Below are 17,999 nucleotides of genomic sequence, written 5' to 3'. Positions count from 1 at the left end.
TTAATTTACAGAAGCAATTGACTGGAGTCTTCTTTCATTCAACTGAAACATAATGGAGATGAATTTCTGCAAAGGTTCTCCTGCTCATCCACCCCAACTTTGACAGAAGAGCTGGGGAAACCCGGATAAACAATGTAAATGGCATTTATGCCATTTTTCCAATGTTTCCACAGCTTTTCCACTAAAGTTAACAACAAACGAGCAGGAGAACCACCATGGAAATTCACCCCCTTGCATGATGCCTTTCATACAAGGGGGTACAATTTCCATGGAGGTTCTCCGATCTCCTGCCGTAAGTTCAGTGGAAGATTGGTAGAAGCCCTCGAGAAACAGCGTAAACAGGGTTTCCACTGAATTACCACCTAAGTTACGATAGGAGGGCAGGAGAACCCCTGTGAAAATTACAGGCAATTTCTTTAAATCCAAGCGGTGAATTTTTGCAGAGGTTCTTCCACTTGTTTACCGTAACTTGGATTTACTACGTCATGTTAACCAAAAGCAGTTCTCACTTTTTATATTCTTATCAAGGACAAGACAATCTATAACAGAAGAGAGAGAACTGAAACAAATGGCACCCTGTCCCAACTCTAATCACTCACCCCTATGAAGAAGTAGTTCTACATTTTTGGGAGGAAGATGAGAGGGTATTGAGCAAGGAAGTAAGAGGGCAGCTGTCAGCTGCGAGTTCTTCATGAACTTGTGCTTTTCTTCCTTTTTCATCCTACTATAACTTGCATTAACTAATAGCAAACTAGATCATGAGACCCTCATGTTACTCCTTCTACTGAAAGTTACATGACCTCTGCTCCTAATCTCTATTCCTCTTTTTCTCATTCTCCCTCATCTCTCAGACACATAGCCAAAATATTCCCTGTCTTTTGTCTTTGCTCCTACCCATCCACAAAAAAATCCATTCTGGCCTTTTTCATGCCTGAAAAGAAACCCCCAAAGTTATTGTGGTGAAACTTTAGTAATTGACTGACAAGTTAACTCTGAGCGTTAAGTAACCCAATCTGATTACCAGTGGAAAAGTTTGCAATCACTATGACTGCTCTTTTTCAAGCTGGGATGTGGTTGATGCAACTGTCTCATAAATTGGTACTGAGGGTACAGAATGTCTTAGAAATTGTACTGGGTATCAACTTTAACAGATTCTGTAAATCTTAAGCTCACTTTTCAGTACGAAATCTCTTCATTAGACTGGTGAAATAAGCAATACTTGTTTGGTCAAAAATGACAAACATATAGCATTATCATACTCCCTTTTTGTAATTTCACTTCTCTGTAAGTGCGTTCTACAATATTCCACCCAAAATCCTAAAATTAATTCCAACCCAACATTTACTATAATCCAAACTTAATCTGCACGAGAATGAAACAAGCATAATGTTATTGTTAAAGCTAGGTTTTTTTGAAAATCACTTAAAGACTGTTTTGAAGTCAAGCCTACCTTCAGTATACATAAAGCTAACAGCAACTCTTATGAAGAACCAGGCTGCACCTTAACATTTTGCAGTAAGTAAGCATTCTGTCAGTCACTCTGACAGCATGATTTATTTCCTCAAAGCACTGTGCTTCACAATATGCTAAATGTTAGCTTTTGGGTGCACATTTATGTTGTTGTGAAATACAACAGACACGATCACCCAAATCTGAAACATGGCAAGTCGCTATTTTAGTGAGGTCTGAAAGGAATCACAACCACCCACCCCGAGCTGTATATACTGCTGAATAATTTGACCAAATAATGACAAATTATAATGACATCACAGTTTTTTTTTATTCATTCATGGGATGTGGGCGTCGCTGGCAAGGCCGGCATTTATTGCCCATCCCTAATTGCCCTTGAGAAGGTGGTGATGAGCCGCCTTCTTGAACCGCTGCAGTCCGTGTGGTGAAGGTTCTCCCACAGTGCTGTTAGGAAGGGAGTTCCAGGATTTTGACACAGCGACAATGAAGGAACTGCGATATATTTCCAAGTCGGGATGGTATGTGACTTGGAGGGGAACGTGCAGGTGGTGTTGTTCCCATGTACCTGCTGCCCTTGTCCTTCTCGGTGGTGGAGGTCGTGGGTTTGGGAGGTGCTGTCGAAGAAGCCTTGCAGTGCATCCTGTGGATGATACACACTGCAGCCACTGTGCGCCGGTGGTGAAGGGAGTGAATGTTTAGGGTGGTGGGTGGGGTGCCAATCAAGTGGGCTGCTTTGTCCTGGATGGTGTCAAGCTTCTTGAGTGTTGTTGGAGCTGCAATCCTCCAGGCAAGTGGAGAGTATTCCATCACACTCCTGACTTGTGCCTTGTAGATGGTGGAAAGGCTTTGGGGAGTCAGGAGGTGAGTGACTCGCCGCAGAATACCCAGCCTCTGACCTGCTCTTGTAGCCACAGTATTTATATGGCTGGTCCAGTTAAGTTTCTGGTCAATGGTGACCCCCAGGATGTTGATGGTGGGGGATTCGGCGATGGTAATGCCGTTGAATGTCAAGGAGAGGTGGTTAGACTCTCTCTTGTTGGAGATGGTCATTGCCTAGCACTTGGCTGGCGTGAATGTTACTTGCCACTTATGAGCCCAAGCCTGGATGTTGTCCAGGTCTTGCTGCATGCGGGCTTGGACTGCTTCATTATCTCAGGGGTTGCGAATGGAACTGAACACTGTGCAATCATCAGCGAACATCCCCATTTCTGACCTAATGATGGAGGGAAGGTCATTGATGAAGCAGCTGAAGATGGTAGGGCCTAGGACACTGCCTTGAGGAACTCCAGTGTCCTGGGGCTGAGATGATTGGCCTCTAACAACCACTACCATCTTCCTTTGTGCTAGATATGACTCCAGCCACTGGAGAGTTTTCCCCCTGATTCCCATTGACTTCAATTTTACTCGGGCTCTTTGGTGCCACACTGAGTCAAATGCTGCCTTGATGTCAAGGGCAGTCACTCTCACCTCACCTCTGGAATTCAGCTCTTTTGTCCATGTTTGGACCAAGGCTGTAATGAGGTTACACAAAGATGACTGGTCTTTGATACTAGAGTTGAAATTATAAAAAGGCTGAGAATGTGAAAGTGAAGCAGTGAGAGAGTACGCAGGCCTATGGGAGCACACCTTACTAATCCACCCTGTATCCTCAATCATTGGTATACTGTACAGTTGCTAACATTAATAGAAGTAAAAAGAAATTATGAAATGTGAAGTATGAATGACTGAATTCCAAACCTATATTAAAATTTCAGCCTCAGGTGACTACCATAGATTAAAAACAATTCAGCATGATTTTTCAGGATCATGTTGCGAGTGTTAAGAGCACCTTGATAAATTGATATTAATATTTGGGTAGTTCAACTTTGTGGATCTAGATTCTGGAATTTAGAAGAATTTTTTTTGATATATGGGTATGGAATGGAATGTTACACATGGCACAAAATGAACCCAAGGTTTTGAACCTAAAATTTATATTTTTTCTTTTACTATTCTTGATGTGCATACTCATGTGCATGTGTAACTTTTGGAGGAAATTTGTTTTTTCTTGAGTTTGTCTTTTTGCACATGTAGAAACATTCTTACAGACTTTCTCATACTTTTCTCTAGCACACAACTGTCCACTAAAGGCCTGATGAAACAATAGGATTCCTTTGATATAGTAGGACTTTCAATGTGGCCTCAAACATTATTCCTTTTTCAGTGCAGGTTCTATTTACGTCTTGGTCAATATAAATTCTGTACATTGTTCAGTTAGTCAAAATTGTGTTACAAATCAATATTTAACAACTGAATTGGTATCTTTACATTATGCTATTTATTGAGGTTCAAAAAATTCTAATAAAAAGGCCCATGCTCCTGGCTATTTCCACTCGGATCTTCTGGACAAAGTAATAGCACTGACGGTTCACTCAAAAATGGAAACTGTACCTTTTTGTAAATGTTTGAAAATGTTATTTTCTTCAATTATTAAATAAAGCAATGATTTTTTTTTTGTTTGGATAATGTAAATTCGGTGGCAACCTATGAAAGGAAGCAGTCATGATGAAATTAAAGTTGCCATTCTCTTTTTGGAATAAATCACAGTATAATTTTTAAGTGTGTATAATATATATAATATAACTGTTTTAATTCATCAAATTTACCCCATACTTGCACTGCTGCTTTCTTTTTTCAAAGGTTTATGACACTTCAAAATCCATCTGTGTGCAAATAGTCTGCTAGCTGGTCGACTTTAAATTATTAATTAGCATGCAGGATATTTTGAGGAAGTGGAATTGCAGCTTTAATATCCAACAGCTATAGAGTTTTTTTTCAAATGGCTACAGCGAATCAAAGTTTTGACTGCTGTGCTGAGGAACTGGAGTTATTAAATATTGAAAATCTCCTAATGAAGGAATGGAATTCCCTCCCTAAACCTCGCTGCCTTTCTACCTCTCTCTCCTCCTTTCAAAGTTCTCTAGTTCAGGAACTGTCCCTCTAGATTGGAAAATTGCACATGTTACTCCGCTTTTAAAGAAAGGAGAGAGAGGGAAACCGGGGAATTATAGACCAGTTAGCCTAACATCAGTTGTGGGGAAATTGCTGGAGTCTATAATTAAGGATAGGGTGACTGAAACACCTCGAGAATTTTCAGTTAATCAGAGAGAGCCAGCATGGATTTGTGAAAGGTAGGTCGTGCCTGACAAACCTGATTGAATTTTTTGAAGAGGTGACTAAAGTAGTGGACAGGGGAATGTCAATGGATGTTATTTATATGGACTTCCAGAAGGCATTTGATAAGGTCCCACATAAGAGACTGTTAGCTAAGATAGAAGCCCATGGAATCGAGGGAAAAGTACGGACTTGGTTAGGAAATTGGCTGAGCGAAAGGCGACAGAGAGTTGGGATAATAGGTAAGTACTCACATTGGCAGGATGTGACTAGTGGAGTCCCGCAGGGATCTGTCTTGGGGCCTCAATTATTCACAATATTTATTAATGACTTAGATGAAGGCATAGAAAGTCTCATATCTAAGTCTGCCGATGACACAAAGATTGGTGGCATTGTAAGCAGTGTAGATGAAAACATAAAATTGCAAAGGGATATTGATAGATTAATTGAATGGGCAAAAATGTGGCAAATGGAATTCAATGTAGACAAATGTGAGGTCATCCACTTTGGATCAAAAAACGATAGAACAGGGTACTTTCTAAATGGTAAAAAGTTAAAAACAGTGGATGTCCAAAGGGACTTAGGGGTTCAGTTACATAGATCATTGAAGTGTCATGAACAGGTGCAGAAAATAATCAATAAGGCTAATGGAATGCTGGCCTTTATAGCTGGAGTACTGGAGTACAAGGGGGCAGAAGTTATACTGCAGCTATACAAAATCCTGGTTAGACCGCACCTGGAGTACTGTGAGCAGTTCTGGGCATCGCACCTTCGGAAGGACATATTGGCCTTGGAGGGAGTGCAGCGTAGGTTTACTAGAATGATACCTGGACTTCAAGGGTTAAGTTACGAGGAGAGATTACACAAATTGGGGTTGTCTTCTCTAGAGTTTAGAAGGTTAAGGGGTGATCTGATCGAAGTTTATAAGATATTAAGGGGAACAGATAGGGTGGATAGGGAGAAACTATTTCTGCTGGTTGGGGATTCTAGAAGTAGGGGGCACAGTCTAAAAATTAGAGCCAGACCTTTCAGGAGTGAGATTGGAAAACATTTCTACGTAGAAGTTTGGAACTCTCTTCTGCAAACAGCAATTGATACTAGCTCAATTGCTAAATTTAAATATGAGATAGATAGCTTTTTGGCAACCAAAGGTATTAAGGGATATGGGCCAAAGGCAGGTATATGGAGCTAGATCACAGATCAGCCATGATCTTATCAAATGGCGGAGCAGGCACGAGGGGCTGAATGGCCTACTCCTGTTCCAATGTTCCTAAGACGCTCCTTAAAACCTACCTCTGACCAAGCTTTTGGTCACCTGTCCTAATATCTCCTATGTGGCTCGGTGTCAAATTTTATTTGAAAACGCTGCTGTGAAGCACCTGGGGATGTTTTACTACGTTAAAGGCGCTATATAAATGTAAATCGTTGTTGTTATTGTTTAGTGAGAGATATAATTGCGTCAGTCTCAAAACCTCTGACATCACGATTGCTCATATTGACTCATTGAACTATTCATTTCTGCCAGTACTCACAATTGAAACATTTACATTTATTTAGTTTAAAGTGCTGTTTTTCATTATGAAGATTAGGATTGAATGGAAACTGCATTGGGAGGGACAATCACCTGCAGATCTCTAGTCTGGAAGTTTAATCTGGTATCAACCTGAAATAATTCAATGGAGCTGGTAAATTGAAGTGCCCTCTCTGTGCTTGTCCATTGTGAAATGGTTTTTCACCAATAGATAATGGAAGCAATAACCTACAATACAGTACTCAGACTCACATTAGCCACCTGCAGATTAGCTTAAAGGAAAAAAAAAGTAATCAAGCCCACTTAGCTTTGTTGAGAATTAACTCTATTTTCTTGATTGGGCTACATCCTTGTTTGCAGCTATTCAAATCTTTCCCCTCCCCCCGCTACCAAGTGCCCAACCAGAAGAATGTTCTATTGAAGTATTTTAAGTTCCTCAGAAATAGGACTGTGTCATTACATCAATGGCATTTGACTGTGATTGTTGATATTCTGAGTACTGTGGATACCTTTCCCACAGTGAAATCTGCAGAATTCTCCTCCATTTGTGCTATCAATTAAACATTTAGTACAGCACAATGTGGAACACTGTCGAATAGTATTTGGTAATGAATTAATTATCATGGTAGTTGTTAAACATAACTGCGATATTAAGCAAATATACAAGTTCAGTAAGCGTTCATGTAGCATAAGGATGTCACACTGGTCATTTAATAACATTTAAAAAACTAGAAAGCATATGCTGCCTGATAAGAAAATAGTTTAAGGGTATAACATTAACATAACCCACCTAGTGAGAAACTGATGAGATCAGGTCGGCCGCTCATTCTACACCCTGCCCGATGTTACTCTCCATTGATGTCTTATGCAAATAGCGGGCCGAGCATCTGTTTGAGGTCCACTTTGCAAAATTTGATTGCGACTGACCACAATAGAGGAGTTTTAGGAGGACAACATTCAAGCCTGATGCTGCAAGATGCTGCATGAAAGATGAGTACTGTAGGAATTATGATATTCAGATGTTGAGTGGCTTTCACTCTATTTCAATGCTATATGACTAAAATATTAAAAAAAATTCCCTCATTCCCCTTGGGGTGGAATTTTAACTCCAGCAGAAACTGGGCACTGAGCAGTTAAAATAGACTTACCCACTGGCCTCCCACCCCGACTGAAATTTTAAATTGCAGGCATCAAGGACGCCTGGCCAAAACCAGAGGGTTGCTTGGTTTAAGTCCCAATGACGTTATTGGGACCCGACTGCAATATTAACCCCAGGCCTGGTATCCCCGCCAGGCCAAACCTGTCAGGAACAGGAGTCGGGGCCAGAAGAGGCTCAGAAAGGTAGGTTTCTTTGAAACAAAATATATTTCCTTGTTGGCCAGGAGGAGCAGGAGTGCTTCTCTGGGCCCCACATGGAAACCTTGGGCACCTCCTGCCCCAGGCTTCCCTTTCCATCCTACCCCCCCCTCCCAACCACTTACCTTAGTGCCAGGGCCGTTCAATCAGGTCCCCAGGGGCGGCTTCCTCTTGCCCAGAATCCTGCTCCTACCTGTCAGTCATGTAGCTCTTTCTGCTGGGTTCAGGTGAGAGACTGTTTCTAATCATACAAATGAGGCCCAGACATTAAAATCTCCTGGGCCTCCACTGCAGAGGGCCGGACAGCTTCCTGTCTGCCTCGGCCCCTGACCACACCGATCCTGCCCTTCCTCAAATTCATCCCTTTTACCTCAGCTTAGTATCTTTTCTTTCTGTTTTTACTATTTTACCTTTCACAATATTTCATGAGTGATGGGCCTGCTGTGAATTTCAAGGATTTTCTAGTCAAGTAGCCTATTCTCCAGCACTGGCATCCTTCAAAGTGATTAGTGCAAAAAATTCACTTCCCCCCTCCCAAAAAAGAATTTCCTGCATTTCGCTTCAGATGCTGCATCATTATTGAAACTATGCTTTGTTTTCCTCGCAGTAACTAAAAATTCAAAGTACAGTAGTTTGATCTTTTTTTCCAAAAAAAATATTGTTGAAATTCAGCCTGGAGCCAACAAGAAACAAATGATTCAGCTTCAAGTTCAATTTTTTGTGCAATCTGTTCAGCAGGAAACCAATCTCAGTTTCTGCAGATCAGCTTAATCAACACACCACATTAATCCATCTTTACCAGTTGCTGGGTAGAGGCATTAATAAAGGTCTTCCTTCAGAACCATTGATGTGGGTCTGCAGGGAAAGCTGAGGTACAAAGGATTTGACATGAAATGGTGTACGGTGATAATGTTCTGATGTTAAAAAAAATGCCCGTATTAACAGCACTGATCTGCGAAGTATAGTCTGCTGCAGTTCTGTAAGTGAACATTTGCAGAGCTTTAGAATAAAAATTCATGTATTTGCACAACAATTACAAAACAAATAATATAAAATTGCCTGCATCTACCAGAACTGTCACCTCTGTAGAAAGCTTAGAATAGTCAATGTAAATTATTCAGTAAAGTTTAGTTCTAAAAAGTAATAATTAATCTCAGCTTCCAGAATGGTAAAACCCATGTGAATAAGAAACAAAATCTCATCAAAGCACTACTGATTATGAAGAAACACATTCTGATCCAGTGAAGATTCACGAGCGATCCACTTACATTTTACTAGAAATGCTAAAGAAAGCATAAAACTTCCTGGGAAAATTAGCTATGAATTTGCCAAAATTACATGTAGAAAAGGAAAGGCTTATTTGGTTTAATGGCCATTTCTTGTTCATAGAATCATGGAATCATACAGCACAGAAGGAGGCCATTCGGCCTATTGTGCCTGTGCCGGCTCTTTGGAAGAGCTATTCAATTAGTCCCACTCCTCTGCTGTTTCCCCATAGCCCTCCAATTTTTTCCTTTTCAAGTTTATATCCAATTCCCTTTTGAAAGTTACCACTGAATCTGCTTTCAGGCAGTGCTTTCCAGATTATAACAACTCGCTGCATAAAAAAAATTCTCCTCATCTCCCCTCTGGTTCTTTTGCCAATTATCTTATATGTGTGTCCTCTGGTTACTGACCCTCCTGCAAATGGAAAACTTATTGACTCTATCAAAACCCTTCATAATTTTGAACACCTCCAATAATTTCTCCCCTTAAACTTCTTTGCTCTAAGGGGAACAATCCCAGCTTCTCTAGTCTGCCCACAAAACTGAAGTACCTCATCCCTGGTACTATTCTAAATCTTCTCTGCACCCTTTCAAAAATTCTTCTGTTCTTATGTACCATAAAGTTGACTCTTGCAGAAAAACCATGGGCTCGATTTTCACACCCACAATCGGGGGCGTTCGTGATGGGGGGGGCTTCGAAAATCGAGGATTCCCAGGGCGGGTCTGGAGCCCGGCTCCAACCCGCCCACTTCCGGGTTCCCCAGTGACGCGCTGACATGCGCACGCAGCCCCCGCATGTGGGACTCCCGCCGGCAATTAAAGCCAGCAGGGTGCCACTTAAAGTACTTGAACAGGTACTTCAGGTCGTTTACAGACCTGATTGACCTGATATTTTAGGAGGGCTGGGATTTTGAAATTAACTGAGACTGTTTCCCATACTGGGGGAAACACTCCCAGTTCAAATGGATGTGTTGCAGCCATCAGCCTGTGGCAGCTGCAAAGGTCCATTTGACAGGTTGGGGGGGGAGACCCTCACTCATTGCAGGAGGCCACTCTGTCACTTAGGACAAAGTTTGGCCTCCACCACCCTCCTCCTAACAATCAAATTCACAAACTTCCACACTTACCCCGGTATCCAGACACATTTACCGACCTTGCGGACCCCCTCAAATGTACATCTTGCGGATGGGGGCTGCCGTAGCTGCAGTCATGACCTCCTCGGAGGGTGAACAGCATCGCCGGCCACGCCGTCCACCTTGACAGGTGGAGCTCCACAACACAGTGCTGTGACACATCCACCTGCACAGCAGGAGGGAGGGCAACGGCAGAGAGAGATGCGTCGCAGAAGGCACTACCCTCGCCACAGGGTCCACAGACCGAGGCTCAGCTTCCTGGACCTCTCTGAGCAGCAGTGCACACGGAGGCTCAGAGTCACTTGACATGTAGTCGTGGACATCTGCAGCCTCCTTCATGCCGAGCTGCTCCCGGCTGGCTCGAGCACCATCTTCTTACCCGTTGCTGTCAAAGTCACCACTGCCCTCAACAACTTCTCCTCCACATCCTTCCAGGGTGCCACCGGGGACATCGCCGACGTCTCTCAGTCGTCTGCACAAAAGAGCCCTGCAAATACACCTACACCCACTCTGCAGTGACACAGTGGGTGGCATCAGTTGTGGGTCGTCATAGTGATCCTCAGGAAAGGGCATTATTGCACAAACCAGACAAGATTCGCAAAGACGTGGCTGTAGTGGTGAAAATATAATGTTATATGAGTTGATCAGAAATTAAACATAGGTAAACACCATGACAAACTCTCAAACACCCTTGTGCATCCGCTTCATGCTCACGACACGTTTGCCTTACGCTTCTTACTGCACATATGTGATGCATGCTCTGTGGCTGCAGCACAGGTAGTGGCAGGTTGAGTGAGGCTGACCGTGAAAGAGATGCATGAGAATGAGATAAAGCCATGAGATTGTATGAGGATTGGGTTGAGTGGTAGTGGTGGGATGAGTACTGGCGAGGTGAGTAAGTGCAGGTAAGATGAGGATGAGCTTTGAGTGGGTGTGAGGGGTGATGTGATAGAGTAGTGTTGGCAGTGCAGAAGGAGATGTGGGGTGGGGGCAGTCATGTGGTAGACAGAGGGGAGGGGAATGAGTAAGTGTACTCACTTTGGCTGACCTACTTAGGTGATTGAAGCGCCTCCTGCACTGTAAGCAGGTGCGCGATATGTTGGTGGTGCTGGTGACCTCCTCTGCAACCTCGAGCCAGGCCTTCTTCGTGGCAGAGACAGGCTGCTTCCTCTTGCCCCGCCAGGGGGAAGATCTCTGACCTCCCTCTCCTCCTCACCCCATCCAATGATACCTGGAGTGAGGCATCATTAAACCTGGGAGCAGCCTTCCCCCTGGGCTGCTCCATGCTGTAATTTTTCCTATTTGTTGCAGCATCAGTCAGTGGAGGACTGCCCCTTTAAATAGAGTTCCTCCAGCTGACAGACCTTGCTGCGCATGCGCAGTGCGCCCGCAGCGCAGCTTACCAGCGGGAAACCTGGAAGCACAGGTAAGTGGCTCCAATTAGCCTGTGATTCCATGCGGAGCACACTGATTTCACCGGGCGCGTTACCCACGCGCCCAGTCGACCCCCCACTGAGAACCCGCCGCCCTGCTAATATTGAGCCCCATGTTTCTGCTTGTTTCACTGAAAATTGTCAGAAGCATTCCAAAACCCATGGGGTCTTTTAGATCTAAATTTCTAGCTCTTGTGATTAGGTGGTTTTGGCCTAAGCAGTATTGATAGTGTAATAACTGTCCAGATGTTTAGTAATCCCAAATAATTTGTTTCAAGGAAGTGGCTGATGGTGATGATTAGAAAGGAAGAGTAGGCCTGTTTATACCACATTAAATTTGAACAATTCAGGTTATCTTTCATCCTTTTCTCTTCCCCCCCCCCCCCCCCCCCCCACCCCACTCAACCCCACCCCACTTCTCACTCAAATCTAAACATATCCTAATGGGAGCCAGGAGAATTAGAACTCATACTTACAATTAAAACCGTATCTGGGTGGGATTGGGTGTGACCTGTTTCGAGGTCACGTGATTGTTATTAGTGTCACTGGATCATTATTTTGCAGATTCTAGTTCCAACTGAAACTGACACTCCATCCTGTCTCCCATTTATTTGAGTTTCTTCACGTCAGAATTTAGCTATTGAAGAAAATGTCACCGCCCAATAAAAATCTGTCCCAAATTCAGCTATGCGGATATAAAGATCGAGATCATGTTGTGGCTGCAGCAGGTGATAGCCTCCTTTGTGAAGTGAAGGCACTTAAGACATTGCTCCCCAGTGAAGGTCTGGTAGGAGAAGTGCTCCCTGAAGACCCGCTGTGGGTATGGCCTCCTGCACAGTGCGCTCCTCCTCCCTCTTCTCCCAGCTGCTCCTGCTCTCTCCTGTCTTCTTAGCTGTTTCCCCTCATCCACCAACCTCAAAGGCAGACCTACCAGACCAGACATGGCTGCAGTGAAACTGCTTTGACAGCAGCCAAAAACAGTGCAGCACCAGCGAAAACTTCTTATCAGCAGTCAGAATTAAGTTATAGAATGCAGAAAATAGCCAAAAAATGCCCAGAAGTTAACCATTAACCTAAAAGGACAAACGACCAACTAACCTGTCTGTAGTGGATGAACCCTTTCAATAGCGCTGCTGAAGGGACCTTGCGCCATGAGTTGCTGAGCGAGTTTATCATATGGCAAGTCAAGCGCTGGGGCAGCCCAGTTTCAGAAAAGGGTCCTACAATAAGTGTAGGAGCCTTGTTTCAATATATTAATTATCGTTTTACATATGTCTGACGTGCACTTTCGAAGCCTACAGAGGAGCCCATATCCAATATGACGAATGGTGCACTTCCGGAGCCAGGTGGGCGTGGGTACGCGTGCACTGCCCACCATATTTCCTATATTACGACAGTGACTACATTTCAAAATTCATTAGCTGTAAAGTGCTTTGGGACACCCTGAGGTCATGAAAGGCTCCATATAAATGCAAGTATCAGTAATGGTGGCCATGAAACTACCGGATTGTCGTAAAAACCCATCTGGTTCACTAATGTCCTTTAGGGAAGGAAACCTGCCGTCATTACCCGGTCTGGCCTATTTGTGACTCCAGACCCACAGCAATGTGGTTGATTCTTAATTGCCCTCTGAAATGGTCTAGCAAGCCACTCAGTTGTAAAATCTCGCTAAAAAAAGTCATAATAAGAATAAAACCGGACAGACCGCCCGGCATTGGACCACTAGGCACCGGACACGACAAAGGCAAACCAAGCCCAGTCGACCCTGCAAAGTTCTCCTCACTAACATCTGGGGACTTATGCCAAAATTGGGAGAGCTGCCCCACAGACTAGTCAAACAACAGCCTGACATAGCCATACTCACAAAATCATACCTTTCAGCCAACGTCCCAGACTCTTCCATCACCATCCCTGGGTATGTCCTGTCCCACCGGCAGGACAGACCAACCAGAGGTGGCGGTACAGTGATATACAGTCAGGAGGGAGTGGCCCTGGAATTCCTCAACATTGATTCTGGACCCCATGAAATCTCATGGCATCAGGTCAAACATGGGCAAGGAAACCGCTTGCTGATTACCACCTACCGCCCTCCCTCAGCTGATGAATCAGTCCTCCTCCATGTTGAGCAGCACTTGGAGGAAGCACTGAGGGTAGCAAGGGCACAGAATGTACTCTGGATGGGGGACTTCAATGTCCATCACCAAGAGTGGCTCGGTAGCACCACTACTGATCGAGCTGGCTGAGTCCTGTAGGACATAGCTGCTAGACTGGGCCTGCGGCAGGTGGTGAGCGAACCAACACGAGGGAAAAACTTACTTGACCTCGTCCTCACCAATCTACCTGTCGCAAATGCATCTGTCCATGACAGTATTGGAAGGAGTGACCAGCGAACAGTCCTCGTGGAGACAAAGTCCCTTCTTCGCAATGAGGATACCATCCAATGTGTTGTGTGTCACTACCACCGTGCTAAATGGGATAGATTCAGAAAAGATCTAGCAGCTCAAAACTGGGCATCCATGAGGTGCTGTGGGCCATCAGCAGCAGTAGAACTGTATTCCAGCACAATCTGTAACCTCATGGCCCGGCATATTCCTCACTCCACCATTACCAACAAGCCAGGGGATCAACCCTGGTTCAATGAGGAGTGTAGAAGAGCATGCCAGGAGCAGCACCAGGCTTACGTAAAAATGAGGTGCCAACCTGGTGAAGCTACAACTTAGGACGACATGGATGCTAAACAGCGGAAGCAACATGCTGTAGACAGAGCTAAGCGATTCCACAACCAACGGATCAGATCAAAGCTCTGCAGTCCTGCCACATCCAGTCGTGAATGGTGGTGGACAATTAAACAACTAACGAGAGGAGGAGGCTCTGCAAACATCCCCATCCTCAACGATGGCGGAGTCCAGCACGTGAGTGCAAAAGACAAGGCTGAAGCGTTTGCAACCATCTTCAGCCAGAAGTGCCGAGTGGATGATCCATCTCAGCCTCCTCCCGATATCCCCACCATCAAAGAAGCCAGTCTTCAGCCAATTCGATTCACTCCACGTGATATCAAGAAACGGCTGAGTGCACTGGATACAACAAAGGCTATGGGCCCCGACAACATCCCGGCTGTAGTGCTGAAGACTTGTGCTCCAGAACTAGCTGCGCCTCCAGCCAAGCTGTCCAGTACAGCTACAACACTGGCATCTACCCGACAATGTGGAAAATTGTCCAGGTATGTCCTGTCCACAAAAAGCAGGACAAATTCAATCCGGCCAATTACCGCCCCATCAATCTACTCTCAATCATCAGCAAAGTGATGGAAGGTGTCGTCGACAGTGCTATCAAGCAGTACTTACTCACCAATAACCTGCTCACCAATGCTCAGTTTGGGTTCCGCCAGGACCACTCGGCTCCAGACCTCATTACAGCCTTGGTCCAAACATGGACAAAAGAGCTGAATTCCAGAGGTGAGGTGAGAGTGACTGCCCTTGACATCAAGGCAGCATTTGACCGAGTGTGGCACCAAGGAGCCCGAGTAAAATTGAAGTCAATGGGAATCGGGGAAAACTCTCCAGTGGCTGGAGTCATACCTAGCACAAAGGAAGATGGTAGTGGCTGTTGGAGGCCAATCATCACATCTGCAGGACAGTGCTGCAGGAGTTCCTCAGGGCAGTGTCGTAGGCCCAACCATCTTCAGCTGCTTCATCAATGACCTTCCCTCCATCATAAGGTCAGAAATGGGGATGCTCGCTGATGATTGCTGTAATGAGGTCTGGAGCCGAGTGGTCCTGGCGGAACCCAAACTGAGCATCGGTGAGCAGGTTATTGGTGAGTAAGTGCCGCTTGATAGCACTGTCGACGACACCTTCCATCACTTGGCTGATGATTGAGAGTAGACTGATGGGGCGGTAATTGGCTGGATTGGATTTGTCCTGCTTTTTGTGGACAGGACATACCTGGGCAATTTTCCACATTGTCGGGTAGATGCCAGTGTTCAGTTCCATTCGCAACCCCTCAAATAATGAAGCAGTCCGAGCCCGCATGCAGCAAGACCTGGACAACATCCAGGCTTGGGCTGATAAGTGGCAAGTAACATTCGCGCCAGACAAGTGCCAGGAAATGACTATCTCCAACAAGAAAGAGTCTAACCATCTCCCCTTGACATTCAACAGCATTACCATCGCCAAATCCCCCACCATCAACATCCTGGGGGTCACCATTGACCAGAAACTTAACTGGGCCAGCCATATAAATACTGTGGCTACAAGAGCAGGTCAGAGGCTGGGTATTCTGCGGCGAGTAACTCACCTCCTGACTCCAAAGCCTTTCCACCATCTGCAAGGCACAAGTCAGGAGTATGATGGAATATTCTCCACTTGCCTGGATGAGTGCAGCTCCAACAACACTCAAGAAGCTCGACACCATCCAAGATAAAGCAGCCCGCTTGATTGGCACCCCATCCACCACCCTAAATATTCACTCCCTTCACCACCGGCGCACAGTGGCTGCAGATTATACCATCCACAGGATGCACTGCAGCAACTTGCCAAGGCTTCTTCGACAGCACCTCCCAAACCCACGGCCTCTACCACCTAGAAGGACAAGAGCAGCAGGCACATGGGAACAACACCACCTGCATGTTCCCCTCCAAGTCACACACCATCCCGACTTGGAAATATATCGCCGTTCCTTCATCGTCGCTGGGTCAAAATCCTCGAACTCCCTACCTCATAGCATTGTGGGAGAACCTTCACCAGACGGACTGCAGAGGTTCAAAAAGGCCGCTCACCACCACCTTCTCAAGGGCAATTAGGGATGGGCAATAAATGCTGGCCTCGCCAGCGACGCCCACATCCCATGAACAAATTTTTTAAAGTCTTTCTTTCTCTGTTGGACGCTCAAGCGCCAATGAATTTCTAGGCTCTGGTTTACCCATTTGACCCATTATGGACAGCCATCCAGTAATCCTTGCGCAATCCAGTGTTGCTTTTAAATCTGGGGTACTCTGAGTAAAACTTTTTAGAAAGATGATACAATTGTGATCTGTTCCTTCAGACAGATGTTAAGGTTCATAAATGAAGCATTTGCTGCCAGTTACAATCCAATTCCCAACAGATGTAAGACCACAGCAGAAAATTGCCAGGTTCTTTTTCACTTTCGAAACTAATTTGCATAAATAAACATGCTACAATCAAAAACATTTCCATTTCTTCAACAACTGCACTCCACATGAGGCAGTTGTGCACAAAAGCAGGTCTCCTAATAATACAAATTTGTGTAGACTGAATAGAACCAGGAAGGTTCATTTTCGAGCCTCATATCTTCAGGTGAGTGGTTCACTGTGCCAATGATACTAATTTTAAAATGATCTTGCTACAGTTTATATCACTCCTAAACTACAAGCTTTATTAGTTGCTTGGTGGTTTTAAAAAAACAAGCAACGGTCAAACATTATTTTCTTTATAAGGATTTACGACTCATTTGGTCTTGAACAGACATTCATACACATTTTTTGTCACAGAGCACAGAAGTAAAAGTACTCAGTTAGTTGTATCCATTCGATGGCCATCAATTATTATTTTGCATGTGCATCAACAGGAGAGAGAAATGTATTGTCAACATAAACTATTCCATATTTTAATTTACAAAAACTATGGCTCCTACTGTGAGAAAACATAGTCAGTTTACATGCTAATTTACCCTGCTACAAATCCAGATTAGGAAGGGTGAAAAATTTTCTTTTGTTTCTCACTCAAATGGTAGAAAAGATGATGGGTCTATGCAAAATATTAAACTCTCTTTTTGGATATTAATATTGTACACTTCCAATTTTCTGTCAAGGAATAAATATCTGTTGCCAAAGTGCAATACCATGTTATCTCTGTGCATAACAATACAAAAGTTAACTGGTTGAAAATCATTTTAAAACTGAGTAGCTGTTACAGGATTTAACCCCTTTCGTTATCCAATTTTTACATTTATTATCCTTTCCCCTCATCAAGACCACTCACTTTCATACAGTTCTGTGCTCAGGTAACAAGAAGCATTTTCCTCTGTAGCAAAAGGCTGTGCTTCCATCTACATGAAATAAGTCACCAACTGCTCTAATTTGGAGCCTGATGAAATTTATAATATTTCCAGTTGTCAGGTTGCAATGTCTGGATAGTGCTGGGATTTAAACTCATGACTACAATTGTATGAAGTAAGCATCTTCACTTCTATACTGCTTTAGTGTCTTTCTAAACAGAGGTATAGCAAAAATTAGTGATTATTACTTACATACATCAGTGGAAATGTGTCAGCTTCACACTGCACACCAATCAAGTACAAGTATCACTGCTAAATTCAATTCAGTGTTAGTTTCAGAATCGGGGCGGAGCTAAGATCGAGGGACCTGGGGGGTGCGGAGGGTCAGATTTGACTGATTTGGCAGTGGGTAGATAGTTGCTGAGTTTATACCAATATTCACTTGTAAAATCGCAGCCAATTTATTTTAGTATGAGGGGTAAAGTTAACCTCTCCCGTCAGCCCATGTTCTTCCTCAAATGGTGTCAATTCTCCTGTTTGTGCGCCAGAATCCTTCTCTCTGTCGGCTTGAGCCCACATTGCTCTTTCCAACCCCTGCATTATTTGCGCCAAAATTGCCACGATGGCGCCAATTCTCTTCTGG

General features: G+C 44.2%; 1 protein-coding gene across 1 annotated transcript in view; it reads right to left on the bottom strand.

The window, feature by feature from the left end:
* Positions 1 to 17,999, bottom strand: part of jph3b (junctophilin 3b) — a 116,307-nt gene that overhangs the window by 78,777 nt on the left and 19,531 nt on the right. The window lies entirely within an intron of this gene.

This window comes from Heptranchias perlo, chromosome 16 (genome assembly GCF_035084215.1).
Source record: "Heptranchias perlo isolate sHepPer1 chromosome 16, sHepPer1.hap1, whole genome shotgun sequence".
NCBI lineage: Eukaryota > Metazoa > Chordata > Chondrichthyes > Hexanchiformes > Hexanchidae > Heptranchias > Heptranchias perlo.
This window is presented reverse-complemented; position numbering and strand designations above follow the sequence as displayed.